The following is a 23,808-nucleotide window of genomic DNA, read 5'->3' as shown; positions in this document are numbered from 1 at the left end:
CTAGATTGTAGGGTGGGGGGGGCTGTAAGGGGACCTGACATCTCCTTTTCCCTCAGTTCCTGGCCCAGGGTCTTGTGCCGCTCACACCTCAAAGTAGTGGGGCTGGATCTATCTCCCAGCTGTGAGGAGGGGTTTAGGATGCTTTCCTGGGCTGCTCCCTATGCAAGTCCTCAAATTTGGTATGTGCCCCCAGTAGTCCAGTTCCCCCACAGTTGGGACTTATCTGTAGGTTTCCCTTAGCAGGGGAAGTCTTAACAGGGGAAGACTTACTCATTTCCTGTGGCTGGCAAGGTGCCAGTCTGTGCCTTCAGGCAGGCAAAGAGAGAGCTCCTGCCTCTTCGCCAGTCAGGCCCTGACTGAGCCAGGCTCCTTTCTTTTCTCCCTCCTCCAGGCCTGGCATTGGCTGCAGGTATTACGGGGTGTGGCTAGCTGAACCCACAGGTTTTCTTTAACCCGTGATGTGACAGGCAGCAGTCTCTCTGCCCCTTCACACCCAGTATATTGGAGTGAATGGGTAGACACATCAGTGTCTAGGCCACCCCCTGGAAAGTGCTGAATTAGGAATAAGTGTGTATAATGAGATGGTTGCCTATTCACACTCTTCCCAGGGAATCCACTGGTTGTGACTCCAAAGACTGAGATAGGGAGGTAGCTAGGTATGTTGGGGTTAAACTGAGAAGTATTTGAAGGGAAGCAGCCCAGGCTTGATAAGGAAATCCTATTAGATTACAATAATTTGCATTAATATTTTAGTTTTTGTATCCAAAAGTTTCTAATACTTCCTCCATGATCTCTTTCTCTTCCATCAAGTGATACAGACTTCTTGTTTTTCATAGCGTAATCATATCAGAGACCCACAATCTGCTAAACCCCTGAATCAAGCCATATAGCTAAGTTAAGTCATAGTAGTTACATGACAAAATCCAACATTCCGTCTACTCAGTATATTATCATTTGATTTGGAGAACATATATGACTAGATGAGGACATCACAACGTATCTAAGATGAGATCTGGAAATGATCTAAAGTGTCTGTCACCTCCAGGTTAGAAACTGTAAGTCTTTGTATCCAGGACTGAAGATAGAGACATAACAAAAAATCTGCCAATTCCTTCTGGGTTCTGAAGCAGAGGGGAGTGCTGATTAGTTCTGGAAGAACCTAGAGGAGGCTCACCACAACATATTGGTGAATTAAAAAACTGTCAGGATAATATCTTGGAGGACTTCATTTTTCCTTAAAATTGAGCAGATTTAGGACTTCAGTTTAAGGGAGGGAAATAAATTCTCTACTACATAGCTCTAATATCTAGATCTTTGCAAGGTGTTGGAGGCAATTAACTAAATAAGAACATAAGAACGGCCGTACCAGGTCAGACCAAAGGTCCATCTAGCCCAGTATCTGTCTACCGACAGTGGCCAATGCCAGATGCCACAGAGGGAGTGAACCTAACAGGCAATGATCAAGTGATCTCTCTCCTGCCATCCATCTCCATCCTCTGACGAACAGAGGCTAGGGACACCATTCTTACCCATCCTGGCTAATAGCCATTTATGGACTTAGCCACCATGAATTTATCCAGTCCCCTTTTAAACATTGTTATAGTCCTAGCCTTCACAACCTCCTCAGGTAAGGAGTTCCACAAGTTGACTGTGCGCTGCATGAAGAATAACTTCCTTTTATTTGTTTTAAACCTGCTGCCTATTAATTTCATTTGGTGACCCCTAGTTCTTGTATTATGGAAATAAGTAAATAACTTTTCCTTATCCACTTTCTCAACATCACTCATGATTTTATATACCTCTATCATATCCCCCCTTAGTCTTCTCTTTTCCAAGCTGAAGAGTCCTAGCCTCTTTAATCTTTCCTCGTATGGGACCCTCTCCAAACCCCTAATCATTTTAGTTGCCCTTTTCTGAACCTTTTCTAGTGCTAGAATATCTTTTTTGAGGTGAGGAGACCACATCTGTACACAGTATTTGAGATGTGGGCGTACCATGGATTTATATAAGGGCAATAATATATTCTCAGTCTTACTCTTTATCCCCTTTTTAATGATTCCTAACATCCTGTTTGCTTTTTTGACTGCCTCTGCACACTGTGTGGACATCTTCAGAGAACTATCCACGATGACTCCAAGATCTTTTTCCTGGCTTGTTGTAGCTAAATTAGCCCCCATCATATTGTATGTATAGTTGGGGTTATTTTTTCCAATGTGCATTACTTTACATTTATCCACATTAAATTTCATTTGCCATTTTGTTGCCCAATCACTTAGTTTTGTGAGATCTTTTTGAAGTTCTTCACAATCTGCAAACTTCGCCACTCACTGTTTACCCCTTTCTCCAGATCATTTATGAATAAATTGAATAGGATTGGTCCTAGGACTGACCCTTGGGGAACACCACTAGTTACCCCTCTCCATTCTGAGAATTTACCATTAATTCCTACCCTTTGTTCCCTGTCTTTTAACCAGTTCTCAGTCCATGAAAGGACCTTCCCTTTTATCCCATGACAGCTTAATTTACGTAAGAGCCTTTGGTGAGGGACCTTGTCAAAGGCTTTCTGGAAATCTAAGTACACTATGTCCACCGGATCCCCCTTGTCCACATGTTTGTTGACCCCTTCAAAGAACTCTAATAGATTAGTAAGACACGATTTCCCTTTACAGAAACCATGTTGACTATTGCTCAATAGTTTATGTTTTTCTATGTGTCTGACAATTTTATTCTTAACTATTGTTTCGACTAATTTGCCCGGTACCGACGTTAGACTTACCCGTCTGTAATTGCCGGGATCACCTCTAGAGCCCTTTTTAAATATTGGCGTTACATTAGCTAACTTCCAGTCATCAGGTACCGAAGCCGATTTAAAGGACAGGTTACAAACCTTAGTTAATAGTTCCGCAACTTCACATTTGAGTTCTTTCAGAACTCTTGGGTGAATGCCATCTGGTCCCGGTGACTTGTTAATGTTGAGTTTATCAATTAATTCCAAAACCTCCTCTAATGACACTTCAATCTGTGACAGTTCCTCAGATTTGTCACCTACAAAAGCCAGCTCAGGTTTGGGAATCTCCGTAACATCCTCAGCCATGAAGACTGAAGCAAAGAATCCATTTAGTTTCTCCGCAATGACTTTATCGTCTTTAAGCGCTCCTTTTGTATTTTGATCGTCAAGGGGCCCCACTGGTTGTTTAGGAGGCTTCCTGCTTCTGATGTACTTAAAAAACATTTTGTTATTACCTTTGGAGTTTTTGGCTAGCCGTTCTTCAAACTCCTCTTTGGCTTTTCTTATTACACTCTTGCACTTAAGTTGGCAGTGTTTGTGCTCCTTTCTATTTGCCTCACTAGGATTTGACCTCCACTTTTTAAAGGAAATCTTTTTATCTCTCACTGCTTCTTTTACATGGTTGTTAAGCCACGGTGGCTCTTTTTTAGTTCTTTTACTGTTTTTCTTAATTTGGGGTATACATTGAAGTTGGGCCTCTATTATGGTGTCTTTAAAAAGGGCCCATGCAGCTTGCAGGGATTTCACTTTAGTCACTGTACCTTTTAAGTTTTGTTTAACTAACCCCCTCATTTTTGTATAGTTCCCCCTTTTGAAATTAAATGCCACAGTGTTGGGCTGTTGAGGTGTTCTTCCCACCACAGGGATGTTGAATGCTATTGTATTATGGTGACTATTTCCAAGTGGTCCTGCTATAGTTACCTCTTGGACCAGCTCCTGCGCGCCACTCAGGATTAAATCTAGATTTGCCTCTCCCCTTGTGGGTTCCCGTACCAGCTGCTCCATGAAGCAGTCATTTAAAGTATCGAGAAATTTTATCTCTGCATTTCGTCCTGAAGTGAAATGTTCCCAGTCAATATGGGGATAATTGAAATCCCCCACTATTATTGGGTTCTTAATTTTGATAGCCTCTCTAATTTCCCTTAGCATTTCATCATCACTATTACTGTCCTGGTCAGGTGGTCGATAATAGATCCCTAATGTTATATTTTTATTAGAGCATGAAATTTCTATCCATAGAGACTCTAAGGAACCTGTGGATTTGCTTAAGATTTTTACTTCATTTGAATCTACATTTTCTTTCACATATAGTGCCACTCCTCCCCCTGCACAACCTGTTCTGTCCTTCCGATATATTTTGTATCCCGGAATGATTGTGTCCCATTGATTGCTCTCAGTCCACCAGGTTTCTGTGATGCCTATTATATCAATATCCTCCTTTATCACAAGGCACTCTAGTTCACCCATCTTATTATTTAGACTTCTAGCATTTGTGTACAAGCACTTTAAAAACTTGTCCCTGTTTATTTGTCTGCCCTTTTCTGATGTGCCAGATTCTTTTTTATGTGACTGTTTATCATCTGATCCGGCCCTTACATTATCCTCTTCCGTCCTCTGCTCCTGACTATAACCTGGAGATTCTCTATCATCAGATTCTCCCCTAAGAGAAGTCTGTGTCCGATCCACATGCTCCTCTGCAGCAGTCGGCTTTCCCCCATCTCCTAGTTTAAAAACTGCTCTACAACCTTTTTAATGTTTAGTGCCAGCAGTCTGGTTCCACTTTGGTTTAGGTGGAGCCCATCTCTCCTGTATAGGCTCCTCCCATCCCAGAAGTTTCCCCAGTTCCTAATGAACGTGAACCCCTCCTCTCTACACCATCATCTCATCCACGCATTGAGACTCTGAAGCTCTGCCTGCCTACCTGGCCCTGCGCGTGGAACTGGGAGCATTTCTGAGAATGCCACCATAGAGGTCCTGGATTTCAGTCTCTTCCCTAGCAGCCTAAATTTGGCTTCCAGGACATCTCTCCTACCCTTCCCTATGTCATTGGTACCTACATGTACCACGACCACCGGCTCCTCCCCCGCACTACACATAAGTCTGTCTAGATGCCTCGAGAGATCTGCAACTTTTGCACCAGGCAGGCAAGTCACCATACGGTTCTCCCGGTCATCACAAACCCAGCTATCTATGTTTCTAATAATCGAATCTCCCATTACTAACACCTGCCTTTTCCTAGAAACTGGATTTCCCTCCCCCGGAGAGGTAACCTCAGTGCGAGAGGCAACCCCAGCACCATCTGGAATGAGGGTCCCAACTACGGGAAGGTTTCCCTCTGCTCCCATTGACTGCTCTGCTTCCCTGGTCCATTCTTCCTCCTCAACAGTGCAGGGGCTGTCTGAGCAGAGGTGGGACAATTCTACAGTGTCCTGGAAAGCCTCATCAACATACCTCTCTGCCTCTCTTAGCTCCTCCAGTTCCGCCACCCTGGCCTCCAAAGTCCGTACATGGTCTCTGAGGGCCAGGAGCTCCTTGCACCGACTGCACACATACGCCACCCACCCACAGGGCAGGTAATCATACATGCAACACTCAGCGCAATCAACTGGATAGCCCCCACTCTGCTGCTGGGCTTCCGCCTGCATTGTCTCCTAGTTAATGGAAGGGTGGTTTACAGAAATGGATTTTGAAATGTGGTTTGATTTATAGGTTTTAAGGGGACTACAGGGGAAGGGTTAGGCCCAACAAGGGACCCCCGCTCCCTTCCCACTCCCCTGCCAAACTCCCTGTTAGCAGCCCCTGTTCGCAAAGCTCCCTGGTCGCTTGTGTGCGGCTTTATAAAGCCCTGGCCTCAGTGAATGCCCCGCCCACTGATTAAGGCTCAGCCAATTACCAGAGGCTTCGAGCTTTCAAACCTTCCTTTGACGCTCACGGCCTCCAACTGCCAGCCACAGCACACGGTCCTTCAAACAAACAAACAAACCCAAGCTCAGCACACAGCAAGTAACCCCCAAACACAAACAAACACACACTACAGACAGTCACTTACCCCACAGATGCTGTATTTGCTCCTCTTTCACCTGGAGAACTCCCTGTTAGCAGCCCCTGTTCGCAAAAAATAACTTCTGCTAACTTTCTATGCCTCTTCTCTTCCAGGTCCCTGAAGAGTCTTCATTGTAAATTTAAAGACAATAACCACACATTTTAACACAGGAGAGACAAAAATTACCAAAAAAATGCCATAGTGGGTAGGATTTTCAATTGTGCTCAACTGGTTTAGGAGCACATTCTAGGTAGGATTTTCAGAAGCCCCTGAGTGACTTAGGAGCACAAATCCCATTAATTTAAGGGAATTTGTGCTCCTGAATTACTCAGGGACTTCTGAAAATTCTACCCAGTATGTCTCAGTTACCAGTGCATAATAAACCTGCCAGCCTTTTTATGGTTGATGAGTTGCTAGCTTATTACTCTTGGGATTTCAAGAGTATCACTTGTAATGATTAAGTAATAGGAGAAGAGCTTAATCTCTTACAGTTTGTCTATAAGAAAATGATCAAGTTTATCTGCTTTTGCTGCTCTTTTGAGATTAGGAAATCAAAACATTTCAGTGTAAGTTTAGATCTGTAGTCTTGTCTTGAAGGAACAAGTTCATAAATATGTGGGAAGCTGCAGAAGGAAAATTGTGGCAAAATCAGTAGCAAACTGCCATTCATTAGAGAGAATTATCAGCATCCCCCAAGTCTGTATTTTTCCATTTCCACAGGGTCTGCTACTTGTCTTGGTTTTCTGCGATCAAGATTTAGGTTAGATATTAGGAAAATGTTTCTAACTATAAGGATAGTTAAAGCCCTGGAACAGATTACCTACAGTGGCTGTGAAAACTCTGTTGTTGGAGGTTTTTAAGAACAGAGAAGGCAAACACCTGTTAGTCAAGGTCTAGATATACTTATTCCTGTGTTAGGGTGTGGGACAGGACTAGATAACTTCTTGAGGTCCCTTCTTGCCCTACATTTCTGTGACTTCTAAGATGAAATAGAATTGCTACTGAGTCATACTAGTTGGTAGGTTCAGTTAACTCCAACCAGGGTATAAAAGGGTTATCTCAGGGGCCCAAAGTAGGATCTATGATCCAAAGATTCGGCAGTGGGGAAAAAATTCTATCAATAGCCAACATTTGGAAAAGAGTTTAGGCTGAGATTTATTCCTGGCATTTATATTACAGTGGTGCCTAGATGGTCCACAGTGCAAGGCTCTGTATAAACACACAGTAAGGCAAAGTCCTTGCCCCAAAGAGCTTACTTCTAAATAGACAAGACCGACAAAGGCTGGGAGAAAGGAACTATTATGTACAGATGAGGAATTGAGGCACAAAGATATTAAGGAATTTGTTCAAGGTCACAAAGGAAGTCTGTGACAGAGCTGGAATCTGAACACAAATATTCTAACCCTCCATCAAGTGCCTAAACTCACCCAGTGTTAAGTAATGTGATCATCCTCATATGGGCCATCTGTTGTAATATTGTGCTCGGGAGTTGGTGATTGGAATTGAATATCCACTGATGATGACGTGTCCAGGACACAATTACACTTTCGTTACTGTTGTTATGTGAGGCAGCAATAGGTGGCGCTGTTGCATGTAATCTTCCAAATTCTTTTTCTTAGTATGTAAGCATATTTTTGTTCTTGACAGGGGTGGCTCCAGGCCCCAGCACGCCAAGCGCGTGCTTGAGGCGGCATGCCGTGGGGGGTGCTTTGCCAGTCGCCGGGAGGGCGGCAGGCAGCCTTTGTTGGCTTGCCTGCGGAGGGTCCGCTGCTTCGGTGGAGCATCCGCAGGACCAGCGGACCCTCCACAGGCACGCCTGCGGGAGGTCCATCGGAGCTGTGGGACCAGCGACCGGCAGAGCGCCCCCCGTGGCATGCCGCTGTGCTTGGGGTGGCAAAACGTTTAGAGCTGCCCCTGGTTCTTGAGATGACATGATGTGGTGTTATTAGTTTGAGGTTATTCAAGTTTTTTGTAGTGGGAGATGGAGCTGTGTGAGCAGCAGCAGAATTTCCTTTGTGCCCTGGACTCTGCTTAGAGTCCATTCTTGAGGTAGAGTTGCTCCCTGGGATCTGGGCATTGGTATTGGGCTGAGATTCCTTGTCCAAGAGAATGTCCAGCAAGCTATTGGACCATCCCAAGTCAGCATTGTGTACATATATGAATAAATCAAGTTATACCTAGAATATACTCAGATTCCACATCACTGATTTTTTCTTCACTGTGAAGTCAACCAGCAAGGCCTTGGACATCTGCTACCACTCAACAGAGGGCTGGCAATGGTTTCAGAATATGTCAGAAGAAAGGGCAACATTATACATGATGTTTTTAATTGCCAATAGTGGCAAACCCCAGAAAGGGATATGTAATGTTTATAGTTCAGTAGTAGTTTGGGCATAGAATCTGTTTATTCTGTTAACTTGGCTATTGTCTGTATAAAGTTGCATCTTTTACATTTATAGTTTCTAGTTATAATGTACAGAAATTTAGCTATATCTGATCTGTATAATGGTTAATGTGTAATAATTTGATCCATGGGGAAAAAGCCCACTTAACAGGAGAGAGGATATTATAGAACAGTGGTTGGACTAAAGCTGAAATTGTATTATTTTACTGGTGTCCCCTTCCATTTAGAGGGGAGAAGGTAGGGTGACCAGACAGCAAATGTGAAAAATCAGGATGGGGATGGGGGGTAATAGGAGCCTCTATAAGAAAAAGACCCAAAAATTGGGACTGTCCCTATAAAATTGGGACATCTGGTCACCCTAGGAGAAGCGCAACTCTTTATTCCAAACAAATAATTCTGTGATTTACTGTATCAGCATTATGAGAGATTACTTAACCAAAGTGTGTTACAAAAATGAGAAGAGATGAATTGGGGTGGTGGGGAGGGAGTATTAGGTGGAAAAAGGTTGGATTTAGATGTGTTTTTTAAAAAAATGGGGGCGGGGGGAGAAACTGATAACAGCATAACAAGTACAGGGGAGCATGGAAAATGAACTTGAACTACATTTAAATTTAATCTGATGGAGAACTTTTTATAGAGGGAAGTCTTACAGATTATTAAAGATGTCTAAAATACATCTTGCATTGTAGATCTTACACCTGTGAAATTTCATTGGATGGATAAATTATTCTGGGCAGGGGACCAAAAGGAAGTTGCCAAGTGACAGCCATATGACAAGAGAATAAGAATTTATTGTAGCCAAAAGGACATAGATCCAAATTTAAAAAAAAATCATGAGTAATAATTTTGTTAGCTTCCCCTTATTAGAAGTGAACCAATATTTGAAATACCCATTGAGGTTAACAATTTAATTTAATCTTCTGGGGATGATATTTTTCAGTGATGAATAATACATCTGTGTAGATGGCTGGAATGAAGTTTTTAATTAATCTGTTACTTGAGGTTAAAGTAAATTAATTTCATAACTCTTACCAAAAAACATGTGTAGTTGAGTTTGATTTAATCTTAATGATTGAGAGAAAAGAGGGATACAAGTTCCAGAAATAATGAGTATGATATATACGATCTAAAACTAGAGCTAGAAGTCCAAATATGAGGAAGGACAACCAATAGCCTGCACTGGATTTGACAAAATGAATAAAAAATATGAGAACAGTTAGTCCAATGGATAAGGGTAGATTTTTATTAATACCACAAACTCTTATAATCATCCCATTGTTTTCAAATTCTTGCAAGAATATGAGCAGTTAAAAATGCAGAAAGTTTTTAAAAAATGTGATACAATTATTAACTGATAAAAGGAAATCAGAGATGTCAAAGACTTAGTAGATCTTGTGGCCAATCCCAGGATTGTTCTCTATGGTATACTTTCTAGTGTTGCCCAGTTCTGCTTTATATATCCTGAGCAATAGGCATTCCATTACTGCTCTTGGAACGTTTGGTTCATTTAATGGATTTGACTGACAAAATTCCATGCCATGTTGTATCTGTGCGGTCCCAGGATATTAGAGACAAAATGGGTGAGGTAATAATGTCTTTTATCGAGCCAACTTCTGTTGGTGAGAGACTCAAGGTTATGTAGAGCTCTTGTTTTTATAAGCTTGAAAGCTTCTGTTTCTCACCACAGAAGTTAGTCCAATAAAATATATTACCTCGCCCACCTTGTTGCTCTTTCAGCAGTCTAGCTCTCTGTATTCACAACCCTGTGACAATTACATTATTGGTAATAACAGTAAGATGGTATAGTATTCATTCAGCTTGGCAAAATAACATTTCCAGGCAACTCTCTCAGATTGAAATGGGCTTGTTTCCTGTTTATTTAGAGGTTTTTTTATTTTTCTTAGATAAACATTAAGAGTGACTCCAATACAAAGCAGGCTTGCTTCAGAATCTTTTCAATATTAAAACATTGTTATAAAATCTCATCTATGATAGAATAATTAAATAACCCTAAGGGCATAATAGGAAAATACTTTAAACTCCTCTTCTTAGTGAAAACAATTTCTCTTGCCTCCTACACAAGAAGAACTTTTGTTAACAGCTGCGACTTTTTTAAAATGACCAGAACATAAAATGTTTTGAATTCCATCTGCTTCCAAAATATGGAAAATTGCCAGGTTTGCATAATCTTATTTGCTTCACAAATTGATGGAAGTCTATATATTTAGTGGAAGGGACAAATCTCACAACAACTTAGAATGAGTGGACAGTGAGTTTAAGTATAAAATAATTGCTGATGAACAAACCGCTCATCGCTAATGCTCCTCGGTGGCATCTGAACATACATTCTTCCTTGGTTTGTCCTTGGCTGAAGACTGCACAATGTGAACTTTTTAAAGTCTATCATCCTGAGATCCACCATTTGTTTTTTCTCTTACACGTCTAACATTCGATATGGCTGTAAGCATCATACTTGTTCTTAATCCATGGGGGTAGGCATGTCATCTCTTCCAAGGTGAGTACCCATTTGTTCATAGTTATTTAGTAGGAAGCGTTCATGAAATACCAATTACCCTCATACGAGAGCCAAACTGTGTGACTTATATAATGGATGCGAGTTCCAATAGTCCAACAAATGAGAAACCTGAGGTCTTAAACCCTATATTCAGGCATTGTGCAGCCTGTGGTCTTTTCTCTCCAACACTGATGACCACTTATTGTATGCTGTATAACATATAGAAGGCAAACTGTAAAGTACCATAAAGACATTTCACTGTGTGTGCATCCTTTTTATAGGGGAATACTCCATTTACCCATTGTCAGACAAAATTTCGGTAGTAATTATAAGTGCTTAACCCACATAAAGATTTTTATGCAGGCTATACTATTTTATTACAGAAATTGCATTATACTTAACGACTGATGACCTTATCTTACTGCACTAATGTTTTTTCATTAAAATTAAACATCCTGTTATATAGGCAGGAACTAGAAAGAATGGCAGGAATGGGGAAAAGTTCACAATATACCATGTGCAGCAGCTGTCTTTAATGGGGGCAGGGAGGAAGCTAGTAATGCGCCATTTTTCAATTTATTACTGTGTCAGATTGGAAAATTTAAACTAGAATTAAATGGATGGGAGCTACTGATACATTGTCATTTTACAGCGTAGATGGCTTCAACTGCTGAGCTATTGTACCTACTTTGGGTAACTTACAGCTGTTGCTTGGTCTGTATGCAAGCTTTTACATGTGGGATATATTAATCCTCAAGGCAGATTATTGAATGCATTTCCAGACACCAGAACAGCCAATATTTCTTCTGTCATGTCCAGCCTACTCCTGTTTGCTACAATGTTATCTCTGTTGTTAGAGATCTCTTATTTATATTAAATGCTGATTATTAAGAAGTTAAATTTTATGTTTCACTTAAAATAATGACAGTGGGAAATTGTCAACAGCAGGGCGATCACTGCAAAAACAATTAATGATTTCAATTTTTTTTGATAGAGATAACAAGCACAGTGGTGCATAAGGTTAAATTTCAGTAATATAAATTACAAATTTGGGGGGGGAGCTACATGTTTTACATATAAATGATTATTATTTTGGTAGTGCTTAGAGGTATCAGCTGGATCAAGGCCAAATTGTGATATGCACTTCACTAACATGGAGGAAAAAACCTCCACAATGAGGTTTTAATCCAATTTCTCTGCAGACAAAGGTCCTGATCTTAGAATGCCTTATTGCTCGGGGTAGCAAGTATTCAGCATCTTCTATGATCTGTTCCAAATTCTTTGTCCATGAAAGTTTTCATTTGCTGGCCACATTGGGTGTTGTACAGTGGTGGCATGCTGTCTCAGAAGGAATTCCCTGTGGAATTGTTCTTTCATTGTCCATGTGGTAAATACTCTTCTGAATCAGCTCAGGATCTTACAACTACTATGATATCTATGAGACTTGTCATGTTCTGGATATGTTTTTTTTTTTTTAAATTTCACTAAGATCGAGCAATAGTGCGGGTAGATATCGAGCTTTTGTCATGGACCAGCCACAGCCTTCTTTGTGTTTGGACTTGACATGCACCTGTCCTTTTGAGGTAAAGGGCCTGTTTTAACACACATCCCTCAGAGGCTAATACAAATAGGTATGTTTCCAAAAGACACTGAAGAAGAACTCTGTCCAGCTGGCCACTCTACTGATGGGCTTGGTGGAACTTCATATTCTCTTGCACTGCACTATTAATAGTATTTTTTTTTGCAAGATGGAAGAGATCCAGAGCATCTCTGGCTGTGGTGTCCTTCCAAACTGCATCACTTGCTGCAAAAAGAGTTTTTGTAGCCATATACTGCTGATGTGCAAGAGGCAAAGGAAATCCTCTACGCTTTCTACCATTGCTTCTGCAAAGTCTCAATTGAACTGTTCTGAGTGGCTGATGGTCATTAATCTAGGCAGTCTCCACTTGGGGATGGAGTTGTATTTCTTGCTGTGAAGAATCTTCATGTTATTTTCCAGATGATTTGCTTGAATCTGAGTAGAGCTGTCTCCCTTAGTGTTGGTAAGGGAAATTCTACATTTTTCTCGAGATGAGTTTTGGTTTGTCTCACTTACTGAAGTTCTGGAGGTTTTGAGGAAGCTACAGCCAACAATCTGTAAGGTCATACCATGTGAATATCAGCATGGGGTGCAATAACTGAGTGGACAGTGGAAAGTGTTGTGTTTTGTGTTCAAGAAGTCACAGGTTCAAATTCCATCTAATCTGTTGCACAGGTGGTAAATAAGGGGAGTACTGGGACTGCTTCTGGTGAAGATTCAGTTCTTTGTTTTAGGAGGTTTTAGGAGTGTACCAGTTATCAACCTGTTTCCACCCTCTCTATTTAGTTTTTTATTGGAAACACAATTGAAAAGTCCCTTGTGGCTAGACATTTTGTCTTAGATTTTTTTCATCCCTGGCCAGTGTGACTTCAAGCCTGGGCATGGTAAAAATATGTTCTAGTTGTATAAGTTGATGTCCTGGGGATTGATGAAGATAAAGTGTCTGTGTCAACTCTTTTAGAGCTTATTCTTTCAGCTTTGTAAGGTTTTGGTGACATTTCTGCATTCCCCTCTGGGATGGACAGTCATTTTGGAGTGGCTCTACTCTTCCCCCCACCCTCCGAGACACTCAAGGTGTTGTGCTAGATAATTGGGTGGACATATTGTTGAGCCTTTGCAAGGCTATAGAAGGACCAGAAATAGTTGTAGAGCTTACTGTTGGGAGAATAGCAGAGACTGGTCCCTCTCTGCATCCTCAAGACCACCCTTGACCCCAAAGAGACTGAGGGAGAAGACAGGGCCATTGCTATTCCCTATTTGCAACAGCCAATAAAGTAAGCCATGCTGCCGACTACCCCTTTACTAAACACTATGTACACAAGTAAATGCAGGTTCAAGAGCTGACTATATTTGTTGTTTCAATTTCCTGAGACCAAGCAAGAGACACTGCAGCCTTAAGAATTTTTAGTTTTAGTTAGCTAAAAGAAGTGGTTTATAATTGCATTCTAATCTCCACGTTAACGATATACTGACTCCAAACTTGCTACTCTATGAGAATACTTACATGAGAATTTTTGGTGTGGATGCTCTTCAAGGAATACAGTTAGGTATTTTGTTAAGGATTAATGAAGATATAAGAGATGGAAAACTGCTTATTTCATGTGAGTGCCAATTCAGGCAGACCCAGAAGTTCAACCATACCAAAAGTTTAAGGGAATTCTAGGATAATTCTAAGAGAAATAAGGTGATGTTAGTTTTGCATTACCAGCTAATCCACGCCCTGCAATCCATTTGTATATGGAGGCTAGGACTCTTCAGCTTGGAAAAGAGAAGACTAAGGGGGGATATGATAGAGGTATATAAAATCATGAGTGATGTTGAGAAAGTGGATAAGGAAAAATTATTTACTTATTCCCATAATACAAGAACTAGGGGTCACCAAATGAAATTAATAGGCAGCAGGTTTAAAACAAATACAAGGAAGTTCTTCTTCACGCAGCACACAGTCAACTTGTGGAACTCCTTACCTGAGGAGGTTGTGAAGGCTAGGACTATAACAATGTTTAAAAGGGGACTGGATAAATTCATGGTGGCTAAGTCCATAAATGGCTATTAGCCAGGATGGGTAAAAATGGTGTCCCTATCCTCTGTTCGTCAGAGGATGGAGATGGATGGCAGGAGAGAGATCACTTAATCATTGCCTGTTAGGTTCACTCCCTCTGGGGCACCTGGCATTGGCCACTGTCAGTAGACAGATACTGGGCTAGATGGACCTTTGGTCTGACCCGGTACGGCCGTTCTTATGTTCTTATGTTATGACAGAGAAGTAGAATAAAGTAGGGATTCACTGGTGGGATAGCAAGTGACGAAAACAAAACTGTGGATACGAGTGTTAGTAGTAGCTTAAAGGGAGTTGAAGCAGCACTAAGATTTCCCATGCATTGCCTCCTTGGCCATTCTCTTTGGGGCTGTATGTTCTCCATGAATGAATGCTATGAGCTGCTTAGGGAGTCAGCAGCTTCAACCCACCACTTTTCTATAGTCATTGATCATCCTTTGTGCTGGGACTGTGCAGCATGTAGTGAAACCATCTCAGTTCCACCATTTTATTTGTTTAAAAGAAATATTAATAGTAAAGTACTGTGCTGGCTCTGAGGGCTGGGATGGTGTGATAGTGGGAGGCCTCTCATCGTTATAATCTGATGTTGATGGGGGATGGAAGAGCTCATGTCCCAAATTGTTGAGACGTTGAGGATTCCCCTACCTCCAGTTTGCAGGAGGTGGTGTGGCTCCTTCTACTCTCCCCCACTGCAGTTATTAGATTTTGTTTTGGACTGGGAGATTTTCAGCCCTCTAGGCCATGTCCTCTTTTTATCCTCCCCTTCCCCCCACTGGCTCCTGTGCTTCAATCCTTTCTGAATCTATTAGACATGGAAAGAATTTTGGACTGTAGCTAGTGGCACCTCTACCTCTATTGAAGACAGAAAAAAGCTCCAGTGCTTCATTGGCTATTAAAGCACCCTACTGGCTGCTGTGAAGATTTTGGAGGTAGTATTTTTCTAACCAGTATGATTTATAGATCTTTTTGACTGTCTCATTTCACTCCTTTGCTTCACATTTAATTAACAAATGGTTGAACTGCTTAAAATAAAACCCAACCAACCACCACCAGATAACACATAAGTGCTGGGGGAACTTCTGGTGCCTGTGTGAGTAATGTATGTGAGGGCATTGATTTCAGTCACTTGGGAGTCAGTGGGTTGATTTTCAACCTCTAAACATATTGGTGGCAGGACCAGGAGTATCTTTTTCCAAAGTGTTATATCGTTATGAGAATCCATGAAGAGATTAATTTACCCTTGCAGTACAGCTCAGGCAAAGGTTTTGCTGTTATTTAATATCATTTTCATAGTTCACTAGGTCCAGTGCTCTTTTAAGTGTGAACAATTCATAGTATTTCCCCTTGAAAGTGTATTCCAAAGAATGCACGTGCATAGCGGTATACAGGCTGGTAATTGTGTCTACGTTCTTGTCTACCTTTTGGTTCAGTGAACAGGATTACGTAAAAAGGTTTGTTAAAACCTTTGCTAAAGGCAGGACTGGAACCTGCAGATTACAAAACATTCCTGAAGAATTGGGCCAGCCATTTCAGTGGTTCACTTTCAGTTGTCCTTTTATATACTTTTAGTATATTGCATTTTTACATTTTCTAGAGGCTTGTTAGACAACAAAAAAATATAAGGTGTGAGTTAAACAAAAGCCATTCACATTTTCCCACCTATTATTATTATTCCGTCAAGGTACTCATTATTCCTTCATCCTTCCCATGGGTTAACATGTCTTAGTTTGTAAATTCCGCCAGCTGAAAGAATAACACTAGGCTTGGGAATCCAACCTGGCAATCTAATGCATATTACTAAGCTTTGAACTGTATTTATAAATTTTATTCAGGTATTCAAAAGCTGCCTTCAACGTAGAGAGTGTAAATATGAGAATTTCCTCTCTCAAATGCTGGGAAACCAAAGAACTGGATCTTCAGACATTGTAACCTGCTGGTCTTCCCTTTATGGGTGCCTGAAGATCCTGCTGTTGAATCTTCACTCTTTCCAGCTCCCTATGTGTGGGCTTCCAAAATCCTTTCCTTTTTAAAGAACTGGGTTCTCCTCTGCATATCTTCCTGTTCAGGCAGGACATTTAGCACTTCCTTAGGCTAGCAGTGGCTGAAGCAAGTCATAGTGCTTGCTTCTGAAATTTCACCACTAATGCACATCTATATGTGTGGAAAGAGGCAATGAAATCTCTACGGTGAGAAAAACAAGAAACCATTAAGAATAACAAAAAGCAGAGGCCTGAACAATATGGTAAGAGTTCTTTTCTTGCTTCAGGAAGACCAGGATACATTCAAGCTATCAAACAAGCTTGTCTAGCTGAGCTTGGTACATAGTGGAAGCCCAAGAATGCAAATCAAATAAAGAAAATCTTTGGTCAATGTACAGGGATCTGGTTCCTGCCCCCAGTGGGCCTCTTTGCTGCCCAGTCCAAAAAAATAATTGCCAAGTCTGGCTCCTGACCCTTGCATTCTCAGGCCACAAAGGTAGATGTATTGTTGTTTCCTTAGCCAGGTCTTTTAATGTATGGCTTTTTTCTGTCCTCTCTGATTGCCAAAGAGATGAGGAAGACAAGCCAGCACTCAGCAGAGATAATGATAACCCAATGATTGGCCAAACCCTCCATAGATTACATCAGATGTCCATTTTCCAGCCCTGGATTCTGCCAACATTTCAAGATCTGTTACCATGCTGCACTTACTTATCCAGACCTTCAATGTCTGAGACTTAGCCCCTGTAACCTGAGTGGTTATATCCCCTACACCAGGACCTAGTGGATTTCTGTCTCAAATGCAGAAAGTTTTTAATCAGTCATGCCTAGAAGGAGCGTTGGAGAATATGGGCTTCTTGGTGCATATGGAGGCATTAATTCTTTTACATGCCTTTACCAGAGACATCTGGAAACTCCAGCTACACAACTTCTGTTTGGGCCTGAATCCAAAGTTTTTATGAATGTCGTTCTTGTCCCTGGAAGCAATTTGGCTTATCCCTTCAAATTTCAACCTTCTGCTTCACCTGCACTGTCTCTGTTTTTAACAGCAGCTTCCCTTTATAGACCTGCATTCAGAAAGTCCATCAAGCAGCAACACCTCAGCTTGGTTCTTGTAGTCCTTGCCAAGTTTCCCTTTGAGCTAAAGGGAATCATCCCTTTAATGTCTCACACTCAAGATGGTCTTCGTCTTAACAATCACTTCAGCAAGAAGGGGTCAGCAAGTTGGTGGCACTAGTTGTGAAACCCATATTTCCTGATGAGGTAAATCCCTGAGGCTGGGCCTGAGGTTTGTTCTCCTAAGTGGCTTTTTTTGTTCCTTTTTTAGGACCTATAAAAGGATGCAAAGCTCCCAAATACATTGTTCCAAGTAGATAGTTATGTATTTCTCAGGCCTGCAAATTGTTGCATAAAGAACTTCTTGTAGCACTTAATGCTCATTTGACCAGGCCCGTGACTATCTCATGGACATAGCAACAGGGCATTTTCCAATAAGATTTGCCAGGCTTCAGCACAATCTTTCAATAAGGACTAAAAGATAGGCATTTTTGTGATGTTTCATGTGCCTTTTGGGAAGGAGGGTCCTCCAAAGGTCCTTCCCTTAGCCTCCTGCAGTAAAGACCTATGTACAAAAAAGAAATAAAATGTTTATACTGTATTTTCCCCCTTTACTTTTGCTGCAGGGTGTTTGTTACTGTTTGGTAATTTTCATTAGTATTGAACAAAAGAAAAAGTGGATGTCCATGTGAGAGAGAGAGAGAGAGAGTTTAGTTTCTTACCTGTAATTTTATCTTCTCCAAAGGTATACCTCATGCTCAATTAGAATCCATGCTGGGTTTATATAAAGGTTGTTTCAAGCTTCAGTGACTTGAAGGGGTACGAGAATAACACTTCTGGTTTGGTATGATAGGATCTGAAGAGTGAGAGAGAGAAAATGTTTTTTAAAAAGCATTTCAATGGTTTTTTTATTATTATTTTTTTTTAAATGTGTTCCTGCCTAGGGAAATTTATTTGAAAGTGCTTTTCCAGCATAGCTCCTAATCCATTATGTTGCCTCACCTATGGCAGTATATGTGGGATCTGAATATGGCTGTAGTACCTCAAACCTGCCAGCAGGGGAAACAAGCATTCAGTTTGGAGGGAAAATACAGAGGTTTCTTGTGGCCTGGTCTACACTGGGGGTGGGGGGGGGTGTCGATGTAAGATACGCAGCTTCAGCTACGTGAATACCGTAGCTGAAGTCGAAGTATCTTATTCCGATTTACCTCCCGTCCTCACGGCGCGGGATCGATGTCTGCGGCTCCCCCATCGATTCCGCTACCGCCGCTCTTCTATTTCTGATACATGGGATAAGGTGGCAAGTCAGACAGTACTGGAGAGTAATGAAATGACAGGCAGCCACTTACAGAATATAAAATTACACGTAAGGAAGCTAATATTACCTTTTCTGATTTGTAGCTGCTAAATAAATAAAAAAAGATAGTAGGATGTTTTACCTGAAATAGGGTTTGCTGCAAAGGGTTCAAAACAAGAGTAAAAAAATACCTTAGTGAACATCTTCAAATAATTGTTACTTCTGATTGCTACCATATACAGGAATATTCATGGGAAAAGATAGGAGGATCCATCTGAAATTTAATATATGTGCTGACTGAATTTACTGTAGCAAAAGTGAAACTTTAATTTGGTGAATTACATTTTGTTTCTCTATATTTACCATCTTAAACATCTTTTTACAAGTTTACTACTTTTGAAAAATAACTGAGCATATTGGACAGCTATAGGTAATAAGAACAAATGGAGAATGACAGCAGAAGAAATAGATCCTGTAGTATTGATATGGTCTTTTATTATGGAAACAGTAAGTTGAGTATCAGCCACAATGCTTAGAACTGAGGCACTGTTTGATTCTAGATTATAACTATAGGGGGAGCCTGTACTCCATCTGTAGAAACGTGCCCTATTGTGCATTGAACGTACAAGAAATATGTGTACTTCTACTGGCTTGACACCCCCTGGGTGACATACAAACTTATGTAGTTGCAAGTCTTAGATGACATTAATCATTCAACCACAAATTGAGTTTCAAATTTAAGTAGTATTTGTCTATCTTTCTGCAAATACAGCTTTCCTGAATACATAATCGTTTCAAACATTTGCTGGGCTTTGAGAGAAAAGGGGAGCAGAGTGGAGAAGGAATAATATACTGCAAACAAAAAAACTCCTTGTCCAATTTGATGTGCTTTATTTTTACATGAACCATTTTTTTTTCTTCTAGTTGTAAACACTTTTTTATTTCTGTGGGGGATTCTGATTAACTCCATTTGTGGCTTTCACACTTTCCAGCTTAGAAACCACAATAAATTTCCATATAGAGAAAAGAGGCATTGAAAAGAATATTGAGATACTCTGCTTGCTATTTAATGACTAATAAGGCAATAAAATAAGCTATATGCATTAAGAAAATGGAGCATATTTACTACATGCCTATGACATGTTAGTGGTTATCTGGTGAATGGTTTTGCATTTTTAAAGAATGTACTTTTCATATAAATACAGTAGCCAGATTCAGCCCCAGGTTTATATTAGTAATAGTAGGCGAATATGGTGTTGGAATCTACAACCCTCCCATGTGCTAGTGGGCCAAGAAAGGCTGGTGCACCTTTAAAAATGGAATGGTATGGGCCGCGACGGATGACGGATGTACTGCTTAAAGCTGTAGTAGTAATATCTGAAAATATTTATTGGTGTCAGGCCTATTTACTAAAATGTTAAAATGACCATTTGCTACTATGCTTTGAGAATTTGTTTTCTTAAACTTTGTATTGTAGTTTAGACAACTAAGTATAGCATCAGTTGGAGGTAAAGAACAGAATTGCAGATTAAGCCTGGGTCAAATCCCTATGTCATATACATAATTAATTAGCAAACTTAACAGTGATTCTTGCTAAGAAAGGAAACATCTTTTTTACAGCACAGTGGGTTAAATGTTAAACTAAATTAGAGGAAACCTTAAGTATTGCCTTATTAAGGCCCATGCAAGTTCTCCTAATGCCTTTAGCTGGTTGCACTGCCATCTTAAAACAACCACTAGGATTTATAAAGGAAGGAGGAAAAGAAGCAGTCCAGTGCAGGTTATTCTATAAATTGGTTCACAGTTCAGTGGTGGCAGAGAGCTTGGCAAAGAGGAAAGTTAGGATCCAAAATGTCCCTTGAGGGTGGCAATGATTGAAATGTCATAATATTACTCATACTTTGTGTGCATTCTCCAAGAATGAATAAAAGAGAAAAGACTTATCTAGAGAGAGCAGGCAGTGCAACATGTAGACATTTTATGTGTGTCATTTTAAGGGATTTCCTTTGTTTAGTTGGAATAAATCTATATGAAGTGGCATCATTTTAAGGAATACATAATCTGTGGGAATTAATGATTTATTTTCAGTTTGAAAATGACTTTTTTTGTTGTTTTTTTTATCAAAAAAAGAAAGCATCTTAATATAAGATGTAATGACTACAAATTGCTGTTTTAAATGCCAAGTCTGTGGGTTCATTATTTTTTGTGCATTAAATAATGATTTTAATAAATGTCTGGAGTTCGTGTTCTATTGTGAAAGCGATTACCTTCCAACTGTAGGCATATACCTCTTGGTCCAGAGGGCTGAGTGAACATCTCCTATTTCTCTAAGGCACTGTATGAAAGCATTAATTTCCTTCTGCTGTCTTGATGGAACTCCAGTGCTGTGGGGCAAGTTAATACAAAATGATCACATTTTCACTCATAATCAATATAGCTGTGTGATACTAGGCAGCATCTATTTTTCATTCCAAAATTCAGTAAAACAGAATGATGTGTGGATTTTCTTCATAGGGGTCCTTTCAAAAAAGCAGAGATGGAAATAGCCTTCTTAGCAAGTGACTGAAGCACTTCATTATTACTACAGCTCTCTGACAGCACTGACAGATCTGAATGCGCTCAGTTTTTCTTCTCCTACCTGTCTCAATGGGATAATTAGAATACCTGTCATTTTATTTAAGTAACAAGCTATGTAGCAACTTAGGGTCTTTTTAATTTCTTTAGTCCTTCTATTATTAATTCTTTGCCTTCTAAACACCCATGCTGCTAAAAACAAAACATATCTATTGGGCCAGCTGGGTTTTACTAGTGAATGATCATTTGTTTAGAAAAGTGCATTTTTCTTTCTTTGTCCTTGTCTACACTATTGGGGTAAATCAACCTAAGTTACAGTATTCTAGCTATGTGAATAATGTAACTGGAGTCGACATAGCGTAGTTTAACTTACCATGGTGTCTTCAGTGTGCTGTGTCGATAGGAGATGCTCTCCCATTGACTTGGCTTACTCTTCTCGGGGAGCTGGAGTACTGGAGTCGACTGGAGAGCGTTCCGCTGTCGATTTAGTGGGTCTTCACTAGACCCGTTAAATCAACACCTGCTGCATTGATTGCAGCAGCGTCGATCTCCCCGATAGTGAAGACAAGCCCAAATGTCATAAAGACACAAGTAAGAAAGAGCAACACATATGAGTAGTAGTCTTATTTACCATTTAAATTTTATTATTTTAAACTTTTAAAATGACCGTAAGATTTGAAATTGTATTATTCACATAGTAATATAATGTTATGTAATGTAAAGAGGGCAAACCAATGATAAGCAAATGCTATGAGGATTTCTACCATGCCTCTCACAAAAAAGGGACACTTGTGCAAATATCTACGGGCAATCACAACATTTTCTTTGCACTACATTTCCAGAGGCAGAACTTCCAATGATTTGTATTCAGCCTGATCCAGCAGTACTTGTTTCCTCTGTTCAGTTTATGCAAGGTTCTTACTCTTATTTGACTTAGCATCTGCACAATGTCTTAGAAACTTCATTAAAAATATGAATAGGTGTGCAAGTCCAAAGGCTTGCAGAGATAGCAGAAGGGAAAGAAGGAACTCACAACTTACAGGTACAGGGGCGCCCTGGGGAGGGGGGGGGGCAAGTGGGGCAATTTGCCCTGGGCCCTGCAGGGGCCCCATGAGCCCTGGCCCGGCGGCGGTCCAGGTCTTCGGCATCATTTTGGCAGCGGAGAGCCCTTCAGTCGCTCCGGGTCTTTGGCGGCATTTCGGTGGCAGGGGGCACTTCAGTGCTGCCAAAGATGCGGAGCAACTGAAAGGCCCCCTCGCCACCAAAATGCCGCCGAAGATCTGGACCACCACAGGGTCCCCTGCTTTGCCCCAGGCCCCCTGAATCCTCTGGGCGGCCCTGTACAGGTATTCTCGTAACTAAAATATTCTGGAACCTTCTTTTGAATAGCTAAAACTTTTCCAAAGCAGAATTAACGTGTAGTATATGGCTACAAAAGACATGTTTTTCAATGCTTTTTGCAAGTAATTCCACTTTTAGGGAAAAGTGAAGGCTCCAGTTGATTATTCTAATGATGACATGTGAAGATTCAGAATTGTTACTTTTTTAAATCTCCCAATCCAAGCATGTGCATTGAATCAATAGGAGAGAATTCAGGGGCAACACTTCTTCAAGCAACAAATATGTCAGCTTGCGACATGGATGTATTTTTCCCATTTTCCATTAATCCCATAAATTCCTGTGCACTACCTGCTGACATAGACTGCCTCTGTGACAGAATATCATGTAGAGAGAACATTTTGTGTAACTAACAATCAGCATGCTGTTAAGAAATGGAATCTGCTCTATCATTGTCTTCCTATGTGGTGTTGGCCAAGCTAATTAGTCTCTCTGTGTCTTGGTTCATCATGTTTAAACTCGAAAACTAAAATATTTCTACCAAAAAGCAAAATTCTTATTTTTTGATTATTTGGGACCTATTTTGTTGTTTTTATGTTTCTCTGGCCAATTTTATGTGTAGTTAAAAGCATGTTTCAATTTTTTGTCTTATTTCAAAGTAATATAGTAAATCACTTTTAAAAAACATGAAACATCTCCAAATTAAAAATCTGAAAATTACAGAGGTACAGGTTTTGAAATTTTCTCTACCATTTTATTCTCTTTATATAGGAGGAAAGTAATATTGTTTTGAATACAATTTATTGCCAACAGTAGATTATTAATTATCTGAAAATTCTGCTGGGAAATGTGATATGAAACCCTTTCTAAATAGCAAACCTGAGTTTAGAAATGCTGAAAGCTGCTTCATAAAACTGATCTTACTTAACATTTACTTCTTGATTGTCATGTGAATGGAGTTATATCTGCTGACCTGCTCAGTGTAACTGGACTGATACAAATGTATGAAAACCAAATCGATTACCAGTAATATTGGAATTATTACTTCATTTTTGTAATGTCTGTTTTCAGTAGTGTCTTTCATGATACATGTGCAAACTCACTTTCATTTCTAAAAGGTACCTTACAGAAGAATAATCAACTTATTTGATGAGCACTAACATTGTAGATTGAACT

Source organism: Mauremys mutica, chromosome 1 (assembly GCF_020497125.1).
Source record: "Mauremys mutica isolate MM-2020 ecotype Southern chromosome 1, ASM2049712v1, whole genome shotgun sequence".
Lineage (NCBI taxonomy): Eukaryota > Metazoa > Chordata > Testudines > Geoemydidae > Mauremys > Mauremys mutica.
This window is presented reverse-complemented; position numbering follows the sequence as displayed.